The sequence below is a fragment of the Strix uralensis genome, chromosome 7, assembly GCF_047716275.1.
Source record: "Strix uralensis isolate ZFMK-TIS-50842 chromosome 7, bStrUra1, whole genome shotgun sequence".
NCBI classification, from domain to species: Eukaryota; Metazoa; Chordata; class Aves; order Strigiformes; family Strigidae; genus Strix; species Strix uralensis.
In genome coordinates this window covers 38,497,731-38,503,730 of record NC_133978.1, presented here as the reverse complement: position 1 = coordinate 38,503,730, position 6,000 = coordinate 38,497,731, and the positions used below count along the sequence as shown (strand labels likewise).

General features: G+C 46.3%; 1 protein-coding gene across 2 annotated transcripts in view; it reads left to right on the top strand.

The window, feature by feature from the left end:
• The first annotated feature begins 350 nt into the window (after window positions 1–350).
• Window positions 351–6,000, top strand: part of CHST15 (carbohydrate sulfotransferase 15) — a 54,255-nt gene continuing 48,605 nt past the window's right edge. Inside the window, exon 1 of one of the 2 annotated variants that reach the window (XM_074875494.1) lies at window positions 351–396. The gene's annotated coding sequence lies outside the window, so the exon portion shown is untranslated. Of the gene's footprint in view, window positions 397–868; window positions 946–6,000 lie in introns of those variants that run through there. The other variant, XM_074875492.1, reaches the window with a different exon arrangement.

The window sequence follows — 6,000 nt, the reverse complement described above, 5'->3', positions numbered from 1 at the left end:
CTCCTCCCGTGTGCTCACACGCACCTTGGCCAGCTGCACGCAGCTGCAGCTGCACAACAACTTCTGATACCACCAGCTTTGCAAACGCTGCCTTAAACCTTCACCTGAGCCTGCGCACACCGCCTCGTCGCAGGAGGTGTGTGCGTGTATCACCTGGATGACTTGGTAGGCTAGACTTTTACTTAGATATATATTTAGGTGTGTATGGTAGGATCTTCTTGGCTGAGAATGAACCTTGCGCTCACTGAGTGGAAGATTTTGGCTTCTCAGCTGACGTTTGTGCTGCTGACATTTCAAAATTGGACCAGGGCGGTGGACGCCGCGCGGGATCTGCAGGGCACGCAGCAGGAAAGTCGGACTCGCTCAAGTGATGGAGACTTGGCAGCGCCCAGAGCGGTGGGTGTCCTCGCGTTGACCTCTGACTGCCCCCACCGCAATGTGGGATGCTGGTTCCCCCGAAACACCGGTCGCTTGGGACAGCTCGACATTTCCGCCAGGCTCGCTCGGAAAAGGCCCATCTCTTCCCAAAACCTGCCCAGCCAGCCCAGACGGCACCTGGTGCTGCCGGGACCGGGGTTGGGGGGTGTGTGTGTGGGGGGGTCCTCTCCCCATCCTCCGCGGAGCCCCCGGCAGCTGGGCGGCTCTGCCCAATCCCACCTCCCACCCCCCGTTTTTTCCAGGGGGGGCCGCTGGGGACCCCCCGCCCCCGCGGAGCCGGCGGGGCCGAGCCGAGCGGCAGCACACCGCCCCCCGGGCTGCGCAGCGCGGCTGGGGAGCGGCGCGGGGCTGCTCCCTCCCTCTTCCTCCTCCTCCCCCTCCTCCTCCTCCTCCTCCTCCTCCTCCGCCCCCCCCCCCCCCCCCCCCTCCCCGCAGGGCAGAGCCGGCGGAGGCGGCGGGCGCGGACGGGAGGACGAGCGAGCGCGGAGCGGGGCAGAACTGGCGGAGGTAGGTGCGCCGAGATGAGGATGGGGATGTGGAGGGGGGATTTGGGGGTTCCCCGGGCCGCGGCTCCCCAAGTTTAGAGGCTGCGGGACTTTGCGGGAAGTTGGGCGGGCAGTCGGCACGGCGGGCGGTGCGGCTCGGCGCGGCGGAACGGAGCCCCCGGGGCGCGGTGGGGGTGCGGAGATACCGCCGGGTCGCCCCCCCCCCCCCCCCCCCCCCCCCTTACTCCAGAGTGAAAGCTGACGGTGCTTCCCCAGGAAACGGGGGAGTCGGGAGAGCCCCCCCCCCCCCCCCCCCTTCCTCCTTCTCCTCCTCCGCGGGGGGGTCCCGGGGGTGCGGGTTGGGGCACTGGGTGCAGCATCCCTCGGTGCTTCGCGGCGGGAGAAAGGGCAGGGGCACTTTTAAACCGTGCCTCTGGGCAGGTGAGTGCTCCGAGGAGGACGGAATGATGACAAAGATATTGCAATTTGCTGTCATCTCGCCGGGCTGCCTGTGTTGGGCAGATCCCTGCTGCCGCCGGAGAACTGCTCATTGGCTAATTGCGCTGGTTTTACGGTGGTTTGAGAGAGAAGACACTTGTAAAGCGGCTTTCTCCGAAAGATTCATTTAATTCCGTCAGCGCATCCAGCCTAGAATTAAGCCGTGGATGGATGTTGCCATTCACTGATGCATATTTTTAGGTGAAGAGGGGTATTTCTTAAATGCAAGCTGTTGGCTGTTAAAAATAGCTTCATAGCATGCTTTTGCTGAGAATGCAGTCAAGGTTCAGTGACGGGTTATTATGGTCAGAGTCTGTTAAGCAACAATTCACCAGCTGAACTTTGGTGTCATATACGGGTTTGGTTTTTTGTTGTTTTGTGGATTTTTTTTTTTTCCGTGCTGCTTCATTGTAATACTACAGCCGTATTCTGCAATGAATTGGCTTTCTCAGGCACAGCTAGATTTGTAGGTTAATAGATGGTAGTATTTCTAGGATGGTGCATCTAAACACCTACCAAACTTTCAGGTATGGAAATGTATTTGTTTTGTTTTGTTTTTTAATTATATGCTTCTATGGCCTAAAGTTCTCTTCATATTGATTTGCTTGCATATGACATAAGAATGGTTTCACTTCTTGAATTGTTAGCCAGACAAAAGATCATTATCATCTCCTGTAGAACAAACACGTGCCTTTTGTATTTTGTGACTAAAAAAAGCAGAGTAGTCAGCGGAGCAGATTGCAGATTAAAACTCAAAGTTAGCTGCAACTGCTCATGAAGAGTAAATATTTTTAAGGTTTAACTGAAAATCATATGCGCTTGTTTGCGTAAACAAATGCCTAATTGAACAGCACTGCGCTTGATACTAGCTGGGGACTACTTGATCTCTGGCAAAACGGGAAATTTCCATCAATAAGAGGTCACAACATATATATAAGCTATTCATAGGTATTTATATCTATGCTATTTATATACGTTTATATATGTATTTTATATACAGGCAGACATACACACATATAAATATATACACACTCACTTATAAACAGTAAATACAAATGGAATTTGCCCTGAAGCTTTTTTTTTGTCGGTGATTAAAATGTTGTCCCAAGTCTCTTGCCCTGAGAGCTCCTCTGCTGCTGCTGGTAGCATTTCACTCTTGGGCATGGAGTCAAAGGATTCATCTGGCTCTTCACATGCCAAAAGAAAGAAAATCAATGTGAATGCAGAAAAGAGGGAACTACTTGTATGACGATTTAGTAGTGAAACTACCTTCCCCCCACCCGGCCTTTTTTTTTTTAAATGGCACTCAAATCCTGTGTCTGTAAGTGCAGTCACCATGCAGTTCTGAAATCAATAACAAAATAGTTTTATGGCTCAGATTTTTTAATAGGAGGACTAATCTCAAATTCAGAGTGTTTTATTTGGTGGTTTGTAAGAGGAACATGATGAAACAATGGAGATTTACATGACAAAACACTTAATTCCACTAATGCAATGGAAGACAGTAATGGATTTTATCTTTGTTGCTAAACTAAAAGTAGGTATCTGGAAACTGTATAAAAGAGAAGGTTGAAGCAGATTCTTGTATTTGAATTATTTCATGTGGTTGAAGTGGAAGGATGAAGTTATGTAGTCCACTAGCAGCATTAGCAAGGATGGGATTATGTAGGCAAAATCATAGAGATGCCAATAAGATACTGCTTATATTTTAACATTATTTTAAGCAACCTGTGGCAGGAACTCTATGAGAACCAGGAGTTTCAGTGGGCAAAGATTATGTTGATAGCCCAGGTGACTTCAGTGTCACACATGTTTTTAAAGACAGACTGTGTCCCGATACTAAAGTCTCTCTTAAAGTATTGGTATATATTTATGATCAAGTTGTTAGGTGGACAACAGCAAACTCTTCCAAAGTTCATGAGGTATTTCTAACCATGATACTACAATCCCTCCACCCCCCAATAAGGATTTCTTATCAAATTCTTCTGCTGACTAGGAAGGGAATCCTTCTTGTTATTAACTACTTTTCCTAGTCTGAGTGCTTTCTCATATGTTCATGGGAGCAAAATTTTAGGAAGTCGTAACTCAGCGTTGTGTTACCATTACATTCCAATATACTTTCTCTAGAGATAAGCTAGCAGCAGCGGTCAGATCTTGCTTAAATGACATATTGATTCAGGAAGTTAGATCATCTAACTGTATTTCTCTTTCAGTACAGATACATCATTCAGGTGAAGAAAGCCACCACTTAAACAGGTGCCAATATGCTCCCTCTCCCTCCTAACTCTTAATTACTCTTACAGTTACTACATCCTTCACGTCTGTATATCCCAAAATCAAAAACTCCAAGGAAACATGCTGTTAAATCATTCCAGAGACTTGGGTGATGTGAATCACCCTGTTTCCAGTGTCTGATAGAGTCTGCAGGAGCTGTACCCTGGTTTGAACCAGGCTCCTTAATTGCTGTCTTCAGGCTTCAATTCCTCCCTTAACCCACCTATTTTCCTCTGTACTCTGCATGGTGAGGGATACCTCTGAATTCCCACCATACTCCTTGGCTGGGGTTATGTTGCTCAACTGGAAGAATCCAAAGTGCAGTGGAAAAACAGGATAGATTTCCAATAAGAGAGCACTTTTCTCACTGCTTTCGCCCACAAATTAGTATTTCTTATTTATTTATGTGTTTTAGTGAAGTGCACTGTTTTTCTTGCTGACGAAGTGCGGTGCCAGATTTGGAGTCTAAATACAGCTATTCACACGAGGAGAAGGGATCTGTAAGCTTCTACAAGTTCTTATCTCAAAGCAGCCTGAATTACACCAATCTCCACTTATACTGCAATTTCACTAAAATTAGCTAATTGCATATAGCATTGTTGACCCATTCCCTTCAAAATACGTAGGGTTGTCTATGATTCTAACAGAAAGTGTGTTATATAGTCACACTGGCTGTTTGTCCGTGCGTCCTTTTCATTTGTGTTTCCCAGGCTGAAAGACATGATTGCAGTTCTGTCCCGGTTGCTTGATTTGGTTTTTACTTGCGAGGGAGACAGGAAAGCTACCGAGGAGCTGGAGTGCGGCAGGCGTGTTGCAATGGCAGCACTGTAATCCTTTGATTACACAGCTGTGCCTGACATGCCACTAAACAGCACTTTAGGGGCAAGCAGTTAATGTAGCTTTGCCATGGAATATTTATTAATTTATGTTACACCTGGTTTGCAGCAGCTGTTGAACGTGGCTTGTAAGCACTAGTTTTAAGGAGCGTGGCATCCTCTGGAAGAAGAGATAACCAGGTGATGCGCCTGATACCTAGCGAGAAGACACAGAAAGAAAAATGATGTCCAGTTGGGTACTGGTGGCTGATGGCAATGACAAGGCAGCTGTGGTGGTGGCAGGAGGCCAGATGTGATGATGAATGTGAATAGGAGTGAGTGGTCCATGGTTCTGTCCCAGTGCTCCACCTCTGTCCCCCTGTGGCAGCACGTGGGAGGTCATGGACTCACCAGCCCCAACCCATTGCCCTGCCGCTTCCCATTCCCAGATCCAGCTTCTTAAAATTCCCACAATAGCATGAACTGGCTGAAATACATGTTTTCCAAATCTCTACAGTGGTGAGCCTGCTGGTTTCCTTATGAATTTGCCAGAAATGAGGTAGAACACATAAACTAACCCAACTCTAGACACATTTTTGGAGCTCCTGGTACAGCAAACCTTCCTCCCTTGGTTTGCAGAAAGCAGCTAAAGGCCCTGCGATGTTAGGGATGGTGAAAGGCACTTGGCTGCCAAGGTGCCTGCCTTCTGTGTAATGAGTTTCCTTTGAAATGAACAGTCCTGTGGAGAAATGTGGTGATGGAGAGGTAGGGAAGTGACACAGGCTTTTATTCTTTTATATACCAAGCACTACAAAATATACACAGTTCTAAAACTTACTGTGCAATCATTTGGACTCACCAAGTATATATTTTATAAATAAGTGTGGTTTTTTATGCCAACTCTGTATCTAAGGTAGGTCACTCCTCACTGTACAAGGTGCAGATCTGTACCTAAATAGCAAAATACTAAAACTGACATTTTTCATTTGCTTCACGCCCTCCAGTAGGGAAAAATATATTTCACAAGGAGATATTTTTCCTGTAAAAAACCCTTGATATTCAGTGTGGGTGAATGTACCCTGCTATCTTACCATAAAATTAGAAAAGCTGATGAGATTGAAAAAGACTTTTGTATTATTATTTTTTTGCATATGTTGGTGCATGGCTTAAATCTGCCAAGTTTAAGTTAGACCTGGTAACTTCTCAGGTTTGCATGGAATATAGGGAATGATATTTTTTTCAAATAACAGTAGTCATTGTGGTACAGGTGAGTTTTAACTGGGAAGAACTGTGAGATCAAACAAAAAGAATGAAGGTAAAATGTGAGGTTCAAAGACGTACAGAGAAAAAAAGATTGCTTGAAAAAAATACAAAACTTCTGTAAGATATATATGAAAAATAATAAAGGTTTATCTACAACATGTGTACTTAGTGGGTTAAAGAAGCCTAGTAGATGGTAATGTTGAAGGAGTGCTATGAAAGTGGGCATC